The sequence below is a fragment of the Ambystoma mexicanum genome, chromosome 8 (genome assembly GCF_040938575.1).
Source record: "Ambystoma mexicanum isolate Mex_15411 chromosome 8, UKY_AmexF1_1, whole genome shotgun sequence".
NCBI classification, from domain to species: domain Eukaryota; kingdom Metazoa; phylum Chordata; class Amphibia; order Caudata; family Ambystomatidae; genus Ambystoma; species Ambystoma mexicanum.
The window spans coordinates 1,415,773,331-1,415,798,125 of NC_090929.1; positions in this window are offsets into that span (position 1 = coordinate 1,415,773,331).

A 24,795-nucleotide genomic window follows, 5' to 3' on the forward strand; every position below is an offset into this window, starting at 1 on the left:
AAGTGCTTAAGCGTAAGTGCTATATAATAACACATCATTATCATTTGGTCATGGATGTCTGCTTGCATTCACAGTGATTTGGTAATATGGGCCTATATACACTAATCTTAATGATACATATGGCGATCCATTCTTGTATGAAATGTACATCACATTATAGCAATATTGTAACCATATTTTTTTGTAGTGTACAATGCTATGTGATAGCACTTCCTGTTTTGTCAACGGGTGAAAGGTCACATTCCAGCATCACGCGATATCACTTCAGGGTGGGGTCAAATGACATCACTTCCTGTGATGTCACCAGGGGTCAAGGGTCGTGTGATGTTACTTCCGCTACCCCTGGCATTTTGGTGAAATGACGTCCCTGCAGGTATACTCAAAATTTGTAAACTATGGCTCTGACCAGTTTTGGAGTATGTTGTACTGCGGGGAATCGTTATGTTATATCTGCTTCTGCCTACCATGTGTGGCTTAAAATCAAGTCAACGTACACATTCTACAAGGGATCACACATATAGACAGAGCTGATGAATTCATGTGTATTGCGAAATGTGTTAAATGAAATAATTATTATACTGGATCTTGTTGATGTACTTTCTGTATTTCATCATGTCATTTTATTGTATTTTATAGATTTTTTGTGCGAAAGGACGTTTCCTAAATGCCCAAAATAAAAAATAAAATATTTAAAAAAGACAGGCATATGGCATGACAAAGCTGCAGCATGAAACTTTCCAAATGTGCCTGTTAGCAGAGTGGTAAAATAATTGGAAAGATTGGTGTTAATCCGTCCAATGGCCGAAAGCACATAAAGTACCAAAAAACTGTGTGTATTTCACTGTTTGCTTTCCTTTTCCCATAGGTAAAAATGCGTAATTGCTGCTCACACTATTGCACAACCCAAACTGCTGGAATAATGTTCGCAACATTTTTTTGAGTGGGCGAGGCGGGAAACAGGGTTAAGAATGGTTTCTCAACTCAGTTTGTCCGAATCCAGTGCAGTATTTGTGCTAATAAAAAGCACAGTGTGCCTCGCACGAAATACTTTAATATATTTCCCATGATCCTTTGTGGTAGCTGAGTCTTTTCATACATTTAAATCCAATATGTTCTCTTAATGAGGGTTGTAATGAGGGTTGCTTTGAATGGGAAAGGCGAAAACAGAATGAAAATGTCTAATTTTTAAATTTAAAAACTGATTGAGCTGAGGGAGAGGCAGAAGTTGTCTCATAAAACAAGATTGCCTGCTGGCCGTGAGTCAGCATCGAAGTGGAAGCACCAACACACGAGGAAGGATGCAGTGCCGGCATTAAATTCATTGTATGGAATTGGAGGGAGAGAGCCATTTGCAGGAATTCTTTCATGGCTCTAATTACCGATTTTCTAAAAAAAAGGATTGCTTTCCAAGATGCCCCCACATTGGGCTACCCCTCTGATAGTTCTCAATTTGGAATGAACCGCCGATAGAGCGAGATTGCAGCTGGTCATCCCCAGTGGCTCCTCCACCTGTTCTATCAAGGGGAGCATTGTGGGAGCATGTACCGAGGCGTGCCACCATCTTCACGATCAGATAAATGAAGAAGTTTACATTTTTTTTGTATTAGTGCGTTTGGCATGTGAGAAATGTGTGCTTGTGTACATGTGTACTAGAGATTAGAAATGAGTGGGCGCGTGAGACCGTGAGTGAGATAGATTTGTTGTGGCTTGTGTGATGTGATGTGTGTGAGAGAGGAAGAAGGTGATGTGGTGTTGTCATGTGCATGCTTGTTTGTGAGAGAGTATGAGCATTGAGGATGACTTTAAGCAACTATGGGGCCGATTCATGGAACAAACGTGCGCCGAAACAAGTGCCGCAAGCAGGCGCAAGCAGGCGCAAGCGTGAAAAAGTAAGTCCCTGCGCATGTTTTTCTCGGGATGTGCGCCAAACTCAACATCCCGAACGCCGTGCGCGACACGCACAGGGAAAGTGCACAACGTCCATGCACACACCAAAAAGGGGCGGGGCACGGGGAGTAACATGCGGAATGGGGAACAACGCTTGAAAAAGAAGGCGTAACTGGGGAAGTACTGCAGGGAAATGCACGGAACGCCCACACGCAAGCGAACAACCCTTATTAATGGATTTGAATACGGGAAACCGGCGCACGGCAAAAGACGTACATAGGCGTCAACGCGTCCGCCACACGAAGCCAGGCGGAAGCGTCCCCGCGCACAGTATAAAAGTGCGTGCTAACAACAAACACGTATATACAGCTACGATGAATGCCCCATTTGTCGCAGCACTAATCATGGGACACCGCCGGAGGAGGAGAATAGCCAGGGCCCGCATTTTTTTACCCCGGACCAGCCTTTCTGGGATGCCTGACGACCACGTCTATGGCAGGTATAGGTTTCCACCTCATATCATCCTAGAGCTCGTCAGGGAGTGGGAAGATGACCTTACTTCCCCCGCCCTGTGCTCCCAAGCATTGAGCCCCTTGGAGAAGGTGCTCAATGTCCTGCATTTTTTGGCCACTGGGTCATTTCACCAGAAAACTGTCATAGTGGGGGGGGTCTCACAGGCCACGCAGTCACGCTGCCTGCACCAGGTGTTGGCAATCATCACTGCATGTCCCTCAGTCCGCAGGCACATATACATGCCCAGAACACCCGCAGAAAGGCAGGCCGTGGTCCAGGACTTTTACAGGGTGGCACACTTCCCCAAAGTGCTCGGTGCCATAGATTGCACCCATGTGGCCCTACGTCCACCTAGGGCCACTGAGCACATCTATCGAAACCACAAGCACTGGCATTCTGTCAACGTGCAGGTTGTATGCGATGATAAAGGAATCATCACCTCTCTCTATGCAAACTACCCTGGCTTCACCCATGACAGTTTCATACACAGAATGTCTGCCCTGAGCCGGGCCCTGGAAGCTGGGCAGCATGGCGACACATGGCTCCTAGGTGAGTACAAATGCCTGTGCACATGCATGCAAGTCACACACAGACAAATACCCAAACCCTAATAATCTCAACTATTATCACCTCCCCAGGGGACAGTGCCTACCCTCTGAGCAACCACATGATGACACCAATCCGGAACCCCACCACACCACCCCAGGTAAGATACAACAATGCCCATATTGCAACCAGGGGCATAGTGGAGCGCAGATTCGGAGTGCTCAAGTCACGCTTCCGCTCCCTTGACCGCTCTGGTGGGCAGCTACTATATGCACCCCCAGTAGTGTGCAGGATCATTGTGGCAGCATGTGTCCTGCACAATGTTGCAACACGGTGGGAGGTACCGGTGGACATGGTGGTGCCCCCACATCTCCAACCACAGGCACAGGCGCTGGCCATCGGAGGGGGCAGGGCATGTGGCGTGGCAGCCCGGACCCAGCTTGTGGCCACATTTTTCACCTAAACTCCCACCCCTGCGGAGTGCACACAGTCCTGGCACATACCAGGTGACAATCGATGATGACAAAGCGACAGTCAACTGTCACAACCTTACCACCCTGCGAATGTTCCCACGGAAGTGCCACATTGTGTGTATCCCTAGCTACTTAAAAATAACCAATCCTGTGTGACCAAAAGGAACACATGCAAGGTGTGTATCACACACCCTTGCAAAACAGTCCATCACAATCCCTGGTATGTCACCCAAACCCTCCCAAACCACATCACCCTTGTCTGCTACACCATGACATAGCATGCAATAGCAAAAGACAAACACATGACCAATAATATACAAAGAGACATGTCATAAATGAAAACTGGCATGAGACAATGATGCCTGACATGGAATCAGATGAAATGACTGACCAATAACCTCCCACACATACAAAGTCAGACACAAATGCTTTCCAACAGTCATAGCATGAACACAACACTGAATGCCCGTTCACATGCACATTGGGCATGGCAAAATCCAAACTCACAAACCCGTGTGCTGTGTCTGTCTCCTGCAACACACTGCACAGCACACAGCACTTTGAGCAGCCATTGTGTTGCAGATACACCTTGAGCATCACATGAAAAAAACGAATGAAATCTACAACCAAATGACGCATGTACAGGGTACACAAATGGCAATAGATCATGTGCTGCATCGACACTGCAGGCCTGAAAATGCAATCTATGTGCACCTCTGGCCATGGAAGGGTGGATGTACGTGTGGTGGATCATTGTGCAACTGTGTGTGTCATTAGGGACATGCACTCAATATATGCATGTGAAATAAAGTGACCCTCAGTGTCCTGTACACATCACATGGGAACATTGGCCATGTGAACACCCCAGCATGTCAAACCACACCAATCCCCTGACACCTGAAAAGTAAAAACAACACAGGAACAGGCATTGAGCAGCACAACATATCATGTACATAGTACCCCACAATTACAATGTCAGAGTGCCCAAAACACTGTAGGCCAAGCCAACTGTCCAACAACAAAAGGCCCTCATTTACACATCACTGTGACCTTCTGAACAACTGTCTCTGGGGTATGTAGCCTTCTCCCTTCAAGTCTACCTGGCTACAGGATCACCCTACTCCTTGGGCTCCATGGTCCAGCTTGCATGTAAATAGGGTCCAGCCCCCTCAGAGGTCACCTTGACTGGTAAAAATGCCAAAATTGCAGAGAACTCCAAGTAGGCAAACCCACAAACCAGTGAAAAAGGCTGTATGCACCAAAAAACCCTGGAAGAGACTCCAGTAGATGACTTGAGGTAGCAGGAAATGTCAAAGCACATGTACAAGCACAATGATAGAACAACCAAGGTTGCACAGTTGAACAAGTCCAACCGGATGGGTACCATTCACGGTACATAACATACAATGATGATGCAACAACTGATGGGTACTGTCACAGCTCCAGTGTCCAGGCGCAGGAGTGGCACAAACCAACCTCCCCCTCTTTGGTCTGGGTGCCTGCAAGGTCAAACTAACACAGGCCTCTGAGACCCCGGCGGGGAAGAAGGGTCAGGGATATGTTGCATGGACAGGCATTGGTATTCAGGATAACCGGAAAGAGGGGCAGGAGAGTGGATGTGGATTTGCAAGGTAAAGTAGGCAAAATACAACTAATCACAAAAACACATAATCAGAGAAAACATGTCCATCATGAACATTGTACCAAATCAGTCAAATGAAAGCCAAAGAGACACTTATCTCTGGGGTGAGTGCTGGCCACCTGCCTGCGCACTCTCAGGTCCGGTAACAGGAGCACTTCAATGCTGCAAAGAGAGCGTGAGTTACTAATCTGAATGTGTGCTTACAACACACACACACAACCCCATCCATGCCCCAAAGTAAGTGACATCTCCACAAACAAACTCCCCTGTCTGCTGCTATGTACCCATACGTTAGCTTGGCCCACTGATGGGACATACACTGTCAATGCAGTAATGCCGGCGCATGTGGCCGCACAGGAAATGGAAGACCAATGGGACAAGAATCAGACATGATACAATGGTCCCTGGGTGAGCTGCTAGACGTGTATAGCAAGGTGCACTCACCACAAGTCTGAGCCTCGCTGGTTGTCCCTGTGCGCTGTATCAGTTTCTGGCCAGGAATGCTACTACACTAATTACTCTGATTCAGTGGAGCAGGGGGTACTCGAAGATATGTTTGATGGCCCCTGTGTGTGCCCCTGACAACTAGTAAAGGCACTTGGCATTTGGCCCTCAACGCATGTCAGCTGTACTGTGTGCTCCTCCAACAATGCCTGGCAAAGCTCCACAGCACTGGTGCCACTTAGCATCCATGTGCAAGTGGCCTGGTGGAAGGTAGTCTGCGGTGTGGGCCCTTGTGTTGCTCACCTTGCCAGGAGCTCCTGGAAACACGTCTGCTTCTGTCGGACATCTGAGCACAAGCCCTGTGCATCTGCTTGCGCACACATCCACACGTCTGCACCACCGAACGTGCCCAGTTTTCTGTATTAGTTGTCCCTGTGTCTGCTGGCAAAGGTAGTCTGGAGGCTCATCATCCTGCAGAAAGGGCATGAAATAAATTAATAAGGCTTGACAGTTCCCTGTGTGTGTGTCTACATGCTGGTTGTCACTGGGCCAGGTTACAAAGCTACATCCAAACTCTTCCCACCATCACTGTCACTTTGACAGGCCAAGGTTGCAGGCTACTGTCTACGGCATGAAGTGCATCAAGCACATACACAGGCAAGAAAATAACATACATCACAATCAACATCAATTAATGGAGAAATCAATCACATACTCACCCAAATTCATTACAGACATGGGGTGGATGAAACGCAACCAATCCCACTAGGGGTGTTAACACAAGTAGAACAGCAGCAGACAGACCAGAGTAATTAAGGAAGTCCAAAGCCCTTGTGAAATATTTTGTAACACTGAACCATCCTAGCGAGCCCATGGATAAGGGAAGCAGGAGTGGCCTATGTGAGTCAGGACCCCAAGCTGCAAACACATACACAAGACAAGCTTGAAGGGCCCAGCTGGAACAGACAGTGGATGCTTTCAAAAGCCACAAAGCACCACACCATCACATGAATGCACAATAGACAAACAATATTGAACTATATTAACTAATTAAATTAACAATGAACAACCTACATAACCTAATTAAAATAACTATCAACTAGTCAATATTAACTAACTAAACTAAAAAGAAAAATCAAAAATGGCCACATACGACCCGGGGGGGTGGGGCAACCAGGATGGGGGAGGTACAGGGTGCACCTCAACACCCACATGCGATGATGTTGAGACAAAAAAAAACCTCCATGGGCTCTACACCTGCACACCATGACATGTGTGGAAGATAATTCGTCATCCGAGTCTGCCTCATCCTGTAAAGGACGATGTGGCACAGGAGCCTGACCACGCCTAGGCGCAGCTTTCCCCTCGTTGGCAGCAAGTCTGCCGGATGGGTGAGCTTGGTTCTGTGCGGCAATGACATGCAGGTCTGCATGCAGAACCTCCCGTGATACACATGCTTCCTCTTGCAAGGTAACACGTGAAGCACGGAGTTCTTCCTGCCTGGTCTGGCTGGACAACCGATGCACCTCCCGGCAAGCATGTAGCTCAGCCGAGATGGTACGCTCAAGCTGCTCAAACCTCTCCTCTGACCGCACCATCGGGGATGTCAAGAGGGCATCCAGAGTGGATCTGAGGGACTGAGTCTCAGCCCTCAGGGCCGCCATGTGTGCCTCTGCGTGAGCAGTAATTGCTTGATGCAGAGACAACATTTCAGCCTGGCGTGCCCTGTCAGAGGCTGCCATGCCCAGCCTGAGCGAGCGGGCCGTGGACTGTGCCGCCTGCCGCTGGAGAAGCACCTGCCTAGCAGGGCGGAGCATGGATTGGGCCACACGTTCCATGCCCGCAGCGATGTCATCAAGTGCTGCCCCCTGACGTTCTGAATTGGCAGTCATGTCTTGCTCCCACTCAGTATACCTTGGTGGTGCACGGCCACCGCGTTGCTGGGCTTGACACCTCTGGGACCCAAGGACCGTGCATCCTCATTGGGTTGGCACCGCCCACGGCTGCACGACTACATGCCCCCGTCTACGTGATGCACCAGGCACATCAGTGACTGGTGTGGAGGGTGATCCTGCGTCCCGATCCACCACAGGCGGAGGTCCCACCACTGTCCGGCCCCTCAGTGCAGGTGTCGCGGACAGAGAAGTGTCCACATCAGAATCACTCACCCCTGACGTCTGGACCTGATGCACATCCAACTCAACATGGCTGTCAGAGTGGTCATCTGGGCTGGACTCGTAGCCAGCCAAAGACAAGATGGACTGAAGCACATGTGGGTTCTCGTGGTCTACCACCCCACGACCCCCACTTGTGCCGGGTTGTGGTTGTGATGACAACCCTGTGCCCGGCATGACAACACCATCCTCTGACTCCATTGCGTCATCACCTGAAAAGTGGAGAGAAAAACAAATTAGTACACATGTCAGAAGCACATGACACACATACACATAGACATCACACAGACAGCCAACACATGAAGCAGACATGTCACACACAAAACAGAACCTGCCATGCATGCCTGGTCAATTTGACATTGCATCAGTGAGTAGGCATGTAGAACAGTGTTACACGGCTCCAAAGCGGGTTGATGCAGTGCAGAACATGAGTATGTTACTCACTATCTACATAAACAAGAACTTCATGATGTGTATCAAAAATCGTGAAGCCAGTGGAAGGGCTAGTTCAGACATCACGTACAATGTGCATGCAATGGGTTGCATGGCTACAAGCAAACCCCCCCAGTGAAAAGGCAGGGATGCCTTGCTTGGTAGCAAAAGGCTGAACAGAGACCTGTGTATTGGCAGACAGTGTTGACTAGCATCAATGGCATCATCTGAGTCAACTGACAACACAGCAGATGATGATGGGACAGTAAGCAGGACACATGACGAACCCTCAGTAGTACACCCAAGTGTGCAAAAGCCACTACACCAGTTGGACAGAGTCAGTGGGCCTGGAACTGGGGTAGGACTGTGCCCCACACAGACTGTGACACTCTAAACATGTGTGTGATACAGGACAGGGCCAGAGTGGGCATGGGATGGCTGTAGAAATCCCATGAAATGTTGCTCATACAAGACACGTACTTCAATGATCATCCAGGCAAGGACGCATAGGGGCATGCATGGAATGCACATGGAGCATGAATGGGCACTCATGTCCCTGCGGAGCATCTGCCACCTGCACAGTCCAAGTGATACACCCTGCATGAAGAGCAGAGGATGTACCCCACTGCATGTGTCGGGCAGGTTGGTTGGTGGAAGTTAGCATGTACACAGGAGGCTTGAATAGGCCATTGCAGTACGCCAAAATGATGCACAACAGTACAATGGTGTAATCGGAGTGCAGGGGGGTGGAGGGGCAAGGGGGCATGCCTACGTAGAGTACCCACAAGCAGGCAGAGGACACATGCATGCCAGTCATGCAATGACATAGTCCCAGTGCTGAGAGGAAAACCACCCCTGGCTACATGCAGAAGGGCCAGAGAGCAGGAACATGGACCGGAGGGGCATCTGGGTGACTAACATGTGAGTAGGGTGCAAGTGTGGTGATGAGGACAGTCCCCGTCTGCTCTACATGTCCACCATCCTGCACAGCAGGCACGCATCAGTGAAGCATTGCATGACTAGCACATGAAAACCATGTACACATAGCATGTAGTGGCAGTCAAGCACAACACATCACACAGGCAAAACACACATGGGCTGGACATACACGCAACAACACTCACTGGACTGGGCATCAAAGTCCTGCATCTCTCCCACTCCTTCGACCGATTCTTGTGGTATGAACTCCGCAACGAGTGCCTCGTGCGGAGTGAGGTAATCCTCCTCAGGTGGTGGCCCACCGCCAGTCACCAGAGTCATGCTGTAATTAGAGGCACGTTTGGCCTTAGCGCTGCGTTTTAGGTCATTCCAACGCTTCTTGCACTCGGCAGCTGTGCAAACCTCATGGCCAAATGCACTCACATTATCCGCGACATGCTTCAGGTGGGTATTCCGATGGGCAGCCGTAGTTTGACAATTCGGCCCCACTAGCATGTCACGTCTGTGGGCCTGCACATAGTCCACAAGGGAATCCAGTTCCTGTTTGCAGAAAGGCTTCTTCCTTGACGTGCAGGAGGCCTTGGCTGTGTCTAGGGTCCCAGCCTGTGCTGCAGATGCAACCTTCCTCCTCTTGTATGGTGGCGCAGACCCTGGCTGCCGAATGCCACCCTGATCAGTATGGCCAGTGGGACCGGTGGATTGAACCAAGGGAGTGGCAGGTTGAAGGACGACCGAAGGCTTGACTTGCGTCAGTGGCTGCTGGGTGCCCTGGAATGGACCTTGCGCAGCAACATCCACTGTGCCAGGGTCATTGACCGCGACTGTCCTGGTTGGTAGACTCACAACCGGGGTGTTGTTGGCTGCATCTGCCCCTGCACTTGCCAACACCCGGCTGGTCGGGGCAGCAGATGACAAAGCTGCCCCAGGACACGTGTCTCAGTCAGGGCAGCCCTGCATGCACCTACGGTGTTCCTCCTGACCTGCTGGAAATCTTCCAGTGACTCTTCAAGTGCCAACGCAGCCTGCGCTGGCAGACCCTGAGCCTGGGTGGTGGTGTCCACAGCTGCACCTGCAGCTACCACTACCCTTGGGCCCGTGGCAGTTGATGAAACGGACTGCCGGGTCACACGGGCGCCAGTGCCAGATGCAAGAACTGCATCTACCGGAGCCGCAGAGGGTGGTGGCATGACTGCACCAACACATGGCTCAACATCACCCTGAGCTGCCGCACCACTGCCTCTTCCCCCTCTGAAGCCAACCTGGACACCCTGGAGTCCCCCTACTCCCTAGTCACCCCGGCCACATCCCTGACCACGCCCGCCACAAGGAGTACGCCCAGCTGAGGCACCCCTCACCTTTGGTGGCCTCCCAACCATGGCACAGATGGAGTAGTGCCGGCACAGATGGAGAAGTGCCAATGGGAGGTGTACACCATAATTGTCCTGTGCAATTGGGGTGAAGGGGGTGGGGTACAAGATGTTAAAAGCGCCCCTCCACCTGCAAGGCTGTATGTGACCCTGGTGATGAAGTGATGGGTCATGCAATGCTCAGGCACCCCAAAACTGCAGTAAACCCATGCACAGACCCCGGTAGCCCACGTGTGTGGAATTAACCTCTTGCAGTACGCGGTGGCACCCAGGGACATGAAAAACACGTATGCGTGGGACACGCAGGCTACTATGACCTCGAAAACGGGTACGCGATACACAGGGGCACCCGCAGGGGGAAAAATAACATGCGCGACTCACCGTCAGACTAGCGTGATAATGAAAAACAAGGGTAGCTAATACCCCGCCAAAAGAAGAGATACCTCCTTGATAGCTGTGAAGTAGGGATGGTGTGAGAAACAACAAGAAGTAGCAACACACACGTCGGTCTCCACGTAAGGCATGTACAGCAAACTGCCGGGAGCTGCTCACCTTTAACCCGTGCTGAGGGAAACGCCCGTGCACATCACGTCACAGACGCGCTTAACCACCTGAATCCCCTATGGGCCAGTCGTCCTCCATGCCATCTTCCCACCCATGTATCACCTGGGTACCCTGTGGAGCTGTCTCTGACCCAGCGGCCATGCTGGTGGAGGACACATCCCTGTCACAGTAGGGAGTCGGAGGTCCAGCAGAGGTGTCCACCACAACAACTGCACCCCAGCCGGAGGAGGATGTGCAGGCAGCAAGAGCCAGGGCACAGGCAGAGCAGCAGCAGCAACAATATGGGAGCAATGATGGCTCAGGGCCATCAACATCTGAGGGGCAGGCATCAGCCACAGGGCAGGAGGACCCAGGATTGGGAGTGTCTTCTGTGTGGCAGCGGTTGGGCCAGGCCATAGATGAGGAGCGGTGGCGGGCGGAAGAGGCACAGCTCACAATGGTCAGGGCGGAGAACTCCATGCGGAGGGCGCTGAGGCGGGCCGAGTGCATCGAGGCAATTCGCAGGGAGTTGGAGTTGAACATGGCATCGTCCCTGCAAACCCTTGGGGCCAGGGAAGAGGACCGCCTCCAGGACAATGAGCAGGAGTTCGATGATGCCCTGGCCCGGGAAATCAGAAAGTGAGCCATCAGACTAGCCCGCCGCCATTGTATATAGTTTTTAGTGTTAGGTTTCATTTCATTTTGCTTTATTTTGGGGTGATTGGACTATGCCCCACACTTTTGTATATAGTAATTTCTTAGGTAGTTTGTTTGATGGATTTAATTTCTTTCGTTGCGCTCATGGACCCTTTGAACATTCATTGCACATAGTTGAACATTGGATTTGTGAGAACTTATTTTATTTTTATTCACCATGGATCAATGGATTTTACATTTTACGTTTCCTTTGGATTTGCTTTGGTGGACGGAGAGTTTGGACGAATATTCTTTTGGATTTGTTTGGATTGGTTCTACATTTCATGTTTGACATTTTTTTATGCTTTCTTTTTATTACATTCTTTTTTTCATAATACATTTTCATATTTTACTTCCATGTGTGGTTTTCGCTCATTGGGTTCATGCATGTCAAAATGTGGGTTTACACTATAAATGGCACCCAGTGTGTGTGTGTGTGACGAACATGTGTTGATGTACATAGTTGACTTTTGGTTTGTGTCATGAGATTGGCATGTCGGTGTGGGGTGGATTGGGAAACTCATTGCATCTCAAGACTGGGGTGGTGTGCTCTGGGATTTTGGTGGACATGAGGGCCATGATTGTGCATCTTTATGAGGTGTTGGGGGGCATGAGTCGGGGCCTGCTGGCAGGTACCTGTCACTGCTGAGTGGGGGGTGCAGGGGGACATCAGTCGGGGCCTGCTGGCAGGTGCCCGTCACTGCTGGGTGGGGGGGTGCAGGGGGACATGAGTCGGGGCCTGCTGGCAGGTGCCTGTCACTACTGGGTGGGGGGGTTCAGGGGGACATGAGTCGGGGCCTTCTGGCAGGTGCCTGTCACTGCTGGGTGGGGGGGTGCAGGGGGACATGAGTTGGGGCCTGCTGGCAGGTGCCCATCACTGCTGGGAGGGGGGGTGCAGGGGGACATGAGTCGGTGCTCACTTGTGCATGGTGACATGTGGGCTGGCTGGGGGGCATGGCCAGGGTGGATGGGCTGCCTGCGGGGCATGGCCAGGGGTGCAGGGTAGTCCCCTGTGGTGTGGGCTGCCTGCATGCCCTGGTGAGGGTGGTGAGGGCTCACCTGGGAGGACACACACTGCCAATTCCCGTTGGGGCACCCCAGTAATATACGTACCCCACTCGCACAAGGCCTATCGCGTGTGTGACTCCCCGCGAACCCCAGTCATATATGTACCCCGCTTGCACAGGGCCTATCGCGTGTGAAACTCCCTGCGAACCCCAGTAATACACGTACGCCGCTCGCACAGGGCCTATCGCATGTGTGACTCCCCGCAAACCCCAGTCATACACGTACCCTGCTCGCCCAAGGCCTATTGCGTGTGTAACTCCCCGCGAACCCCAGTAATACACGTACCCTGCTTGCACAGGGCCTATCGCGTGTGTGACTCCCCGTGAACCCCAGTCATACACGTACCCCGCTCACCCAAGGCCTATCGCGTATGTGACTTCCCGCGAACCCCAGTCATACACGTACCCCGCTCGCACAGGAACTTTCGCGTGTGAAACTCCCGTGAATCCCAGTAATACACGTACCCTGCTCACACAGGGCCTATCGCGTGTGAAACTTCCAGCGAACCCCAGTAATACACGTACCCTGCTCGCACAGAGCCTATCGCGTGTGTGACTCCCCACGAACCCCAGTCATACACGTACCCCGCTCGCCCAAAGCCTATCGCGTGTGTATCTCCCCGTGAACCCCAGTAATACATGTACCCTGCTCGCACAAGGCCTATCGCATGAGTAACTCCCCGCGAACCCCAGTCATACACGTACCCCGCTCGCACAGGGCCTATTGCATGTGATTCTCCCCGTGCAGTGGGGTATGTGTATTCGGAGGGGTGCGCGGGGAGTTTTACAGACTTTTTTAATGGTTGGGGGGCTGTATGCTGGTCCACTGGCCTGTGCGCCATGTACGAGATTTGTGCACTGTTCATGGTGCATGGGGAGGGGTTGGGGCATAACTGGTGCTGCTGCAGGGTCACTGCCCCACTTTGCACCACGGCTGGTTATGGTTGTTGAAATCCATGAATATGCTGTGCTTGGAAATGGATTTTGGTGCACGCGGCTGGCGCAGACTGCCGCACGCGCACACTGTGCACCAGCCGAGTGCGCCACTTGTGCACTGAATTCTATGAATGACCCCCTATATGTGCATATGGATGTTGCTGTGTGTGACCGTGCATTGCTTGTGTATTTCCATGCAAGGAGACAAAGTGATGTGCTGTGGCAAGGCGCTCAGGTTAAGCTTGAATATGCACCTGCAAAGAAAGCAGTGGCATTACTCTTATTATGATAAAAGACAACATGAGTGCATTCTTACATGGCATTACTAACTAAATGAGGATAGTGGCACATATTGGTGTATCAGTCATCGACATGTTTACGGACAATGACATTAGTGGCTATATGGGCAATGCAAACACAAGTGTGTAAACACATGGGTATACTGGCACATTGGATCAGCCAATAGGGACATGTGTTCTTGCAATGGAATTACTGGCTAAATGGGATAAGCAAAGGATGTAAGGATACTGGAACATATCTTACAATGGCATTACTGGCTAAATGGGTAAAGAAAACATGAAGTTGTAATTAAGTGGGGATACTGGTAAATTGGTTAAGCTGGCATGAGCATTATGTTTTACAAAGTCTTTACTAGCTAAATAGGCAAACCAAACATGAATGTGCAATTACTTTGAGATTCATGCACATATTAGCACAGCCAGAATAGGCATGTTCACTTAAATTAGGATCACTGACTAGATGGGCACAGCAATCGTGAGTGTACAATTAACTGGGAACATTAGCACTTATTTGTGCCGCCAGCAGTGACATGCCTTTTAACAGTCGAATTTCTGGAATTAAAGGCAAACAAAGCCAATGTGTATGTTCTCACATGGTAATATATGTAATATCTGCAAATATTGGCACAACCAGCAATGATAAGTCTCCTAACAGTTGCATTACTGGCATTATGGGCAAAGAAACAGAAGTGTGTTCTTACATCGATATATACATTCAGCCTGCTCATGTGTTCTTAAAGTAATTTTAGTGGTATTTTGTGCAAAGCAAACATGAGTGTTTTCTTAAGCTGGGATAAATGTGCAGCCAGCATGGACATACTTTATTTACACTAGTATCACAGGCGTTATTGGCTAGGCCAACAGCACCGTGTTCTTACATTGGAATATTCGCACAGCCAGCACAAACATGTTTTCTTGCAGTGTTATTACTGGCATTATGTATTTATTTATATTTACGTTTATATTGCGCACTAAACCTGAAGGCATCCAGGCACTGGGCAAAGCAAAGCAAAGCAAAGCAAAATGATGGTGTTCACATGAGGGGACACTGGCATAATGGTGTGCCAGCATTGATGTGTTTTATTTGTACCGGGATTGCTGCCATTTTGGGCAAAGCGAATTGTGTTTTTGCAAGGGGATTCTGGCCATACATGTTGCTGTCTGCGTGGAAATATTTTTTTAGATTGGTATGACTGACATTATGAGCAAAGCAAACCGTAGTGTGTCATTACACACCATCTAACTTATAGTGGCATGCTGGCATCAATGGTGGTAAATATGATATAGGCATGTTGTAAAGGGCCATGAAGGTTTATTTTAAGGCAAGAGGAATCATGAGAATATACATTGCATTGGTATGCTGAGAAGAGATGCATTATGAACAGAGCCAACATGGGTGTGGATGGGAGCAAAGTTTTGGAGAAGCACCGCAAATTGGAGATTACTGTTTTGTTCTTTTCCTTTTATGTGCTGTCAGCAAGTGAAAAAGACAAAATAGTTGGCTTCAGAAGTCGACCACCACTTAAAGAGTTTCATACTGGCAAGTGGTGGTTAATTTAAATGAATAATCTTTCAGGTAAATCAGAGACCAGATGAATATCCCCAAGTCCTGCCACCATCTGGTGACTTCCTGGAACTATATACTTTCTGTGAATTTAGTTGCATTATACTACTTACATGTTCTTGCTTTTCCAACATGCGCTTATGTCAAGTGTGGATGTATCCAATCTGTCCATCACAGTACTTGGTGTGGCAAAGTCTCTCTGTCTTTTACTTAACCAGACCTTTGGAATGCATGCTGGTTTCAATACCTGGGGAAAGAATGGGATTGGTATATGGGCTCTTTGCAAACAGCTGGAATGTGACATGCATATCTGATGAGCATGCTGTTGACCTAATTGATGGCATCAGTGATGACATCACACATGACATCACCTGTGAAATTCCTTATGCCATCACCAGTGGCATCATTGGAAACTAGCGAGCACTGAAGATCTCACTGATGCATATTCCATCCCTTATTACATCATCAATGACATCACTAGTAGAACAGCCTACATCTGAAAGAGAGAGATGCAATGTTTAAAGTTAAAAAAGCCTAATGCACTCTAAAAAATATAACGTGAAGTAGGAGTCAAGTGAACTGATTGTCTTAATTTTCACATCTCCCTCTGCATAATTAGCATACATGTTCAACTATCACATTGCAACAATGCGGAATCACATAGCAACATAGAATCATTTCCAAATCGAAGAAAGTACAGTGGATTTATTTGATCTGAACCTCTCTCTCCTTAAATTGATAACTTTTGTAAGACAATGTTACAGTTTAAACTGTTTGAAAAGTATTGAGACTTCAGGATATTTCGAAAGGTAGCCTGTATGGAAGCAGTCATTTGGCAGTAAGTCCTCAGCACAGCGAGGAACTAACATGAATCACACGTGTAGTGTAGCTCTTACTATTCACAAGTACAGAGAACGATATTAACATACATGAAGGGAACCGTTTTCTACATACATTTGTTCTCTTTTCACAAAGTATAGGATGGAACATGGTAATGCTTAAGTATGATGACCTGTAAGGTCCACCTCGAAGAATTGTATTTACATGGATGCCACCTTACATTGCAGATTGACACCATGAGAGAATAGGAACTGTAGTGGGAAATTGGATTGGATGGATTATTGCAAAATACGTGTGTATTCAACTTACATTGTGATGCTTTGCTTAAGCAGTGGATGCCAATCTTGTTTTAAGGTTGTTTCAAATATGAGTTCCCCTTGGACTATAGATCAAATGAGTGCATTAAAAATATTGCTAATGTACTTTCCAATATCATGAATGGATGTGTGAAGCAGCATTGCATGAGTTGCTTCTCCGCGTTTCCTTTTATGAGGAATTTGCATTGCTTCCCTTTGCACAACAACAACAGTTGCAGTGATATTGTAAAGCAATTAAAAAAAATAAAGTGTTGCAGTCAGCAAAGCATTTCCCTTGGCGTCTGCTCTTTTTATTACGGCTTAGTTGTCTGCATGAGTACGTCCCAAAACACTGTGTGACTGCTACACAGATAACAATATATAGAAACTTCTTTTGAGTTGGGAAAATGGCTTACTCTAATGCGCCAACTTCGTAAGTTCCAAAGTTTAGTTGGTGAGTCAAATATGCTTATTGCCGAATTATCTTTTTGTTGGAAATATAATAACACGAACTTGATTCCAAATAGCTGGTGTAAATTATATTTTAATTTCACTTGGTGTTAAACATCACACCATTAATAACGTTCTTTTTCATATAAATTAATTTGATTTCCAGTGTTAGGCTTCACACTTTGAGTACAAAACTTCAAAATATATATTATTTTATGCTCTTGAACAAAATATTACTTTCAACACCTTTTTCCCCATTGATTAGCTCAATGGTTCTCCGGGAAAGGAAGAAGTTATGAGGGCATTTGTGTGCATATCCTTGGTTTCTTAGGTCTACATTTTGAAAAACTAGTTCATATCAAACCAACATGAGATATGTAAAGAAGACTCTGACTCACCCTTTTAACTGCTTCCCTGAATCTCTTAACTTTTATACATTTGTGGACACTTCAGTAGGATGATGGTTGCAGATAAGGCTTCAATATGGATTTCCCTTGTGTATTCAAATTGAAGATGGATTTGGCTAAATGGAAAAAGGAGATTAAGTGAGATCTTTGTGTAGGATGGTAATGGATCTGGCTTGGAAAAAAAAGATCATCAAAGTAAAAGAGAATCTCTGAAAGTTAAAGCATTTCTTACCATTTGTATTTCGTGGCTTCTTTAAGAGTGCTTCAAACAGTCCTAAGTGCCATGATAAGCAAAAGGTCCAGATGGCCAGATTGAGCGGCATTTGTTTAGATTTTGCGGGCTTTTATACGTGCTCGAACGTAACATGATGATGTCATTGCGGTGCGCGTAACATACCAGCGTGCTGCGTGATTATGTCATCGTGTTCCTAATGCGTACGGCAGCCATTTTGGAGCGGGATGCTCCTAATGCTGCGATTTATTGGAAATGGATATTTATGTGTTGTTTGGAACTATCTTGGGTATGAATTTGTATATTTTAATAGATAGAGTGTACTATGAAAAGAAAAGTAAAGAGGAAAAGGAAAGGAAGTGAAAATATTTTTATATCAAAAATCATATTAGGAATATTAAGAAAAAAGAATAAACACATAGGGTGATTCATAGATTTCAGCGCAGAGACAGCGCACGTGAGCAGCGCAGAGAGGTAGCATGCGCCAGCGTGCGCCAGCCGTGTGCGCTAGACAGCATTCTGGCGCACCGCGTATACATGGAACATTAAAGCCATTTTGAGCGCTGGCGCAGAGAACATCTCGCAGCACCAGTTACGCCCCCAAGAACGCCCCTTGCGGAAGGATAAGGCATTGAAATCCCCAATTCAGCACAAAGGGCCGCGATAACCTTGCACCAGTTCACAGGGCCGGGACAGTGCATTTGGGGGGTGTGCAGGAATTTACACACTGATAGGGCTTGGGCGAGCTGGGTATGTGTATTCTGAGGGGTGCGCGGGGAGTATCACACGCGATAGGGCTTGTGCAAGCGGGATACGTGTATTCTGAGGGGTGCGCGGGGAGTATGACACGCGATCGGCCTTGTGCGAGCGGGGTACGTGTATTCTGAGGGGTGCGCGGGGAGTATGACACGTGATAGGCCTTGTGCGAGCGGGGTACGTGTAATATGGGGGTGCGCGGGGAGTATTACACGCAATTTCACTGGGCGAGCGGGGTGCGTTTATTCTGAGGGGTGCGCTGGGAGTATCACACGCGATAGGGCTTGTGCGAGCAGGGTATGTGTATTCTGAGGGGTGCGTGGGGAGTATCACACGTGATAGGCCTTGTGCGAGTGGGGTACGTGTATTCTGAGGGGTGTGCGGGGAGTATCACACGCGATAGGGCTTGTGCGAGTGGGGTACGTGTATTCTGAGGGGTGCGCAGGGAGTATCACATGCGATAGGCCTTGTGTGAGCGGGGTATGTGTATTCTGAGGGGTGCGCAGGGAGTATCACACGTGATAGGCCTTGTGCGAGCCGGGTACATGTATTCTGAGGGGTGCGCAGGGAGTATCACATGTGATTTCGCTGGGCGAGCGGGGTACGTTTACTCTGAGGGGTGCGCCTGCAGTTTCACACGCGATTTAGCTGGGCGAGTGGGGTACGTGTATTCGGAGGGGTGCGCAGGGAGAATTACACGCGAAAGGCCTTGTGCGATTGGGGTACGTGTATTCTGAGGGGTGCACGTGCAGTTTCACACGCGATAGGCCTTGTGCGAGTGGGGTACGTGTATTCTGAGGGGTGCATGTGCAGTTTCACATGCAATTTAGCTGGTCGAGCGGGGTACGTGTAATCGGAGGGGTGTGCGGGGAGAATCGCACGCGATAAGCCTTGTGCCAGCAGGGTACGTGTATTCGGAGGGGTGCACATGCAGTTTCACACACGCTAGGCCTTGTGCGAGCGGGGTACGTGTATTCTGAGGGGTGCGCGTACAGTTTCAGACGTGATTTAGCTGGGCGAGCGGGGTACGTGTATTCGGAGGGTTGTGCAGGGAGAATCACACGCGATAGGCCTTGGGCGAGCAGGGTAGGTGTATCTTGGGGGTGTGCAGGAAGTATCACATGTGAATTGGCAGTGTGGGACCTCCCAGGTGTGCCCTCTCCCCCCTCCCCAGGCCCTGCAGGCAGCCCACACCACAGGGGACTACCCTTCAACCCGGGCCATGCCCCGCAGGCAGCCCCTCCACCTTGGGAATGCCCCGCAGGTAGCCCATCCACCCTGGGCATGCCCCCCAGCCAGCCCACATGTCGCCATGCACCAGTGAGCACCGACTCAAGTCCCCCCGCAACCCCACCCACCTGGCAGTGAGGGGCACCTGCCAGCAGGCCCTGACTCATGTCTCCCTGCACCCCCACCCACCTGGCAGTGACAGGCACCTGCCAGCTGGCTCCGACTCATGTCCCCCTGCACCCCCACCCACCCAGCAGTGACAGGCACCTGCCAGCAGGCCCCGACTCATGTCCCCCTGCACCCCTACCCACTTGGCAGTGAGGGCTTGTGTGAGGGGGGTATGTGTATTCTGAGGGGTGTGCAGGGAGTATCACATGTGATAGGCCTTGTGCGAGTGGGGGACGTGTATTCTGAGGGGTGCACGGTGACTATCACATGTGATTTCGCTGGGCGAGCGAGGTACATGTATTCTGAGGGGTGGTGGGCAGTTTCACATGTGATTTAGCTGGGCGAGCGGGATACGCGTATTCAGAGGGGTGCGCAGGGAGAATACCACGCGATAGGCCTTGTGCGATCGGGGTACGTGTATTCTGAGGGGTGTGCATGAAGTTTCACACGCGATAGGCCTTGTGCGAGCAGGGTACATGTATTCTGAGGGGTGCACGTGCAGATTCACACGCAATTCAGCTGGGCGAGCAGGGTTTGTGTATTCGGAGGGGTGCGTGGGGAGAATCACACGCAATAGGCCTTGTGCGAGCAGGGTACGTGTATTCTGAGGGGTGCGCATGCAGTTTCCCACGTGCTAGGCCTTGTGCGAGCGGGGTACGTGTATTCTGAGGGGTGCACGTGCAGTTTCACACGTGATTTAGCTGGACGAGCGGGGTACGTGTATTCGGAGGGGTGTGCAGGGAGAATCACACACGATAGGCCTTGTGCGAGTGGGGTATGTGTATCTTGGGGTGTGCAGGAAGTATCACATGTGAATTGGCAGTGTGGGACCTCCCAGGTGTGCCCTCTCCCCCCTCCCCAGGCCCTGCAGGCAGCCCACACCACAGGGGACTACCCTGCACCCCAGGCCATGCCCCGCAGGCAGCCCATCCACCTTGGGAATGCCCCGCAGTTAGCCCATCCACCCTGGGCATGCCCCCCAGCCAGCCCAGATGTCACCATGCACCAGTGAGCACCAACTCATGTCCCTGCAACCCCACCCACCTGGCAGTGAAGGGCACCTGTCAGCAGGCCCCGACTCATGTCCCCCTGCACCCCCACCCACCCGGCAGTGACAGGCACCTGCCAGCAGGCTCCGACTCATGTCTCCCTGCACCTCCACCCACCCAGCAGTGACAGGCACCTGCCAGCAGGCCCTGACTCATGTCCCCCTGCACCCCCACCCACTTGGCAGTGAGGGGCACCTGCCAGCAGGCCCGAATCATGTCCCCATGCACCCCCACCCAACCGGCAGTGACAGGCACCTGCCAGCAGGCCCCAACTCATGTCCCCCCAACACGTCATCAACGTAGCCACCAAAATCCCAACACACGCCACCCCTGCCCAAAGAACCAACCAAGTATTACATCCACCTCACATTGAAATGCCCATTACATGAAACAACCCAAATGGCATGTATGTACATCAACATATGTCCGTCACACACACACACAATGGGTGCCAGTGAATGTGAAAACCCACATCGTGACATGCATGAAACCAATGAGAGAATACCTCACATTGAAGTATGAAACAAAAATGTATTCAACACAAAATGAATTGAATGAAATGAAATCACACAATAATGGAAATAATAAATAAAATGCAGCATGTTCCAAAATGGAAAAAAATATGAAATCAGAATCCAAAGAAATCCAAATGAAAATGTGTCCAAAGTCACTGTCCAACAAAGCAAATCCAAAGGGAAAGAAATAAGCAAAATCCATTGCTCCATGTTGAAAAATAAAATAAAAATGACGATAAATCCACTGTTCAACTATATACAAATAACAAATCCAGGGTCCATGAGCCCAACCATTGAAATGAAACCTACAAAAAATACTACCTAATGAAGAACTATCTACAAAAAGGTGGGGCATAGTCCAAGCACCCCAAATAAAAGAAAAACATAAATGAAAACTAACACTAACTAACTATATACAATGGTGGCGGCCAGTCCTACTGCTCACTTTCCAATTTCCCGGGCCAGGGCATCATCGAACTCCCGTTTAATGTCCTGGAGGCGGGCCTGTTCCATGACCCCGAGGTTTCACAGGGATGACGCCATGTCCAACTCCAACTCCCTGCAAATTGACTTGAGGCACTCGGCCCGCCTCAGTGCCCTGCGCATGGAGTTCTCCGTCCTGACCATAGTGAGCTGTGCCTCTTCCACCCGCCGCTGCTCCGCATCTATGTGCTGGCCCAACCACTGCCACACAGAAGACACTCCCAATCCAGGGTCCTCCTGCCCTCTGGCCGATGCCTGCCCCTCTGATGCTGATGGCCCCAAGCCATCATCGCTCCCACCTTGAGCCTGCTGCTGCTGTGCCTGTGCCCTGGCTCTTGATGCCTGCACGTCCTCCTCCTGCTGGGGTGCAGTTGTTGGTGTGGCCACCCCTGCTGGACCTCTGACTCCCGACTGTGGCAGGGATGTGTCCTCCACCAGCCTGGCCGCTGGGTCAGAGGCAGCTCCACAGGGTACCCAGGTGATACATGGGCTGGAAGATGGCACGGAGTACGACTGGAGTATAGGGGTTTCAGGTGAGGAGGGGGTCGGAGGAAGGTCCAGCAGATGGAGGAATCCAGTCCTGGTGACCCGTCCCAGTAGGTCGACGCTGTCAAAGAGGCATCAGAGAGGAAGTGCAGTGTCTTCACGAAAACACTGCAGGTCACCTTGATTGCCCCGTTGATGCAACGCCAGGACAGGCTCAACCCGGTCCCGGATTGCCATGTCTGCATGGAGAGGAAGCCCAGTTGTTGGGCGCTCATCCCCTCCCTGAAAACGGGTCTGGACGTAGGCATCCCTGCTGGTGCGGGATGATGCAGTCACAGGAGCGGGGACAGGATTACACACAGGCACCTCCACAGCTGCCTGTGCTGCCTCCTGTCCCTGCCCCTGGACTGCCCCACTAGCATCAGTGGAATCCCCCCTCCAGACCCCGTGTGTGTCCCTTCCACGGCCTCCTCCTTAACCAAACCCCCCACCAACCTGGATGACTCTGTGCCATCTTCCTCCATCGGACCCTCGGGGGTCTCAGCTGCCCCTTCTGCTGCCAAGGAGTCCACCTCCAACCTCCGCCTCTTGGACCTACCCTCGGCAGCTGTGGCCACGGACGCGGCACCAGACTCCTCACTCCCTGACGAGATGACAACCTGCACCATCCATACACAAACAACAGCATGAGCTGCTGAAGGTGAGCCTGACGTCACATGCAACACAGGGAGTGCAGAAGACATTCACACACGCCACCAGACATTCATGCATCTGTACATCTCCACCACCTGTCGCTGTGATAACATCCCCATCCATGTCTCAGCTGGAAATCAGCCTCCTACATGTCAGTGTCACATGCATCCATGGTGTATCATAGTTGCATACTTGTCAAATACACACACATGCAAATCTACGTAGTGCACATACATGCAGGTGGAAGCAGCATCCATGTGTGACACCACAACCATGCCACAGTACATACACAGGATTTAAAAAATGTGTGCACCCACACCTGCATTTGCCAAGCATGCTTACAAGACATACACCATAGATGTGTCTCACACATGAGAGGACTCACATCCAGCAGGCTCATTTCCCTGTACATACACATGCATACATGGCCTACACAGACATATGCACAACCTGCACACTCTTGCCACACCTCAACATGCACAGCGTCCAATCAGTACTCATGTACACTTACCGCTCGACTCCAGACAGGTCTGCCTCTCAAGGACCTGGAGGTGGAGCGTTGGGTGTATACATTCCAGGACCCTCATTTGGTTGTTGGTTAGGCGGACCAGGCACCCCTTGGCATCCGCTGCCTTCAAGAGGCGCCAGGCCTTGTTGAGGGTCCTGAACCTGTAGTCCTCCCAGCGCTTCCGGACGTGTTGAATGTTGCGGACTGCCACCCCCTCCTCGTTGATGGCAGTCACGATGTCCATCCAGATCCTCTTCCGTTCTTCATTGTCGGCACGCAAACTTCCAAAGAGGGCATCATACTGCCCCAGGACTTGCTCCACCAGGATACCAACTTCACCTGCACTGAAGCTGGTAGTTCTCTGCCTCTCTGGCTGGGGTTGCCAGTGGTGCCAGATGGTGTTGTGTCTGACATGGCACCCCAGAGGCAGGTGTGGGTGGGCAACTGGATCCTGGGGCTGGGCTGTGGAGCGATGGTATCTAAGTCGGGAGTCTTCAGTCCAGCAGGGGTGGTCACAGCAACTGCACCGCTGCAGATGGCTGACATGCAGGCACCAAATAGCAGGGCACGTGGGCAGCAGGCAGGAAGGGAGCAGCAGATGGCAGGTGGAAGCATACTCGGGGCTCTGGGGGGCAGGAAAATGGCCTTCTGGGCAGGAGCGTGGTCGTCTGTGTGTTGTTGCGTGGCCAGCTTGATACGGAGTGATTTGGCACATGAAAAAACTGCACGTCAGCGTGTAATTTGAGGAAAGGCCCTTAGCGCATAAGCGCGTCTGTGACGTGACGCTCAAGGGTGTTTCCCTCAACACGGGTGCATGTTGATTGTACACATGCAAAAACTGCACATCCGGGTGTGACTGTGTGCAATTGGAGGAAAGGGCCTTAGCGCGTACGCGCGTAAGTGACGTTGCACGTGTGGGCTGGCTTAAAAGGAACGCGTAGGATGCCATTTTCTTGCACGTGCTTTTTGTGGAGAGCGAGCGGGTGATTCTTGTACTTCTTGTCAGTTCACACGCGATAACTTCACAACGGTTCCAGTTCGTACTCCCTGTTTACTCAGACAGCGTTCAATTCTTCTTTTGGCGGGGATGTTGCCAACGCGCACACGCGCTTCTTTTTCACGTTCTTTTTCCAGGCAGACGGTGAGTCGCGCATGTATTT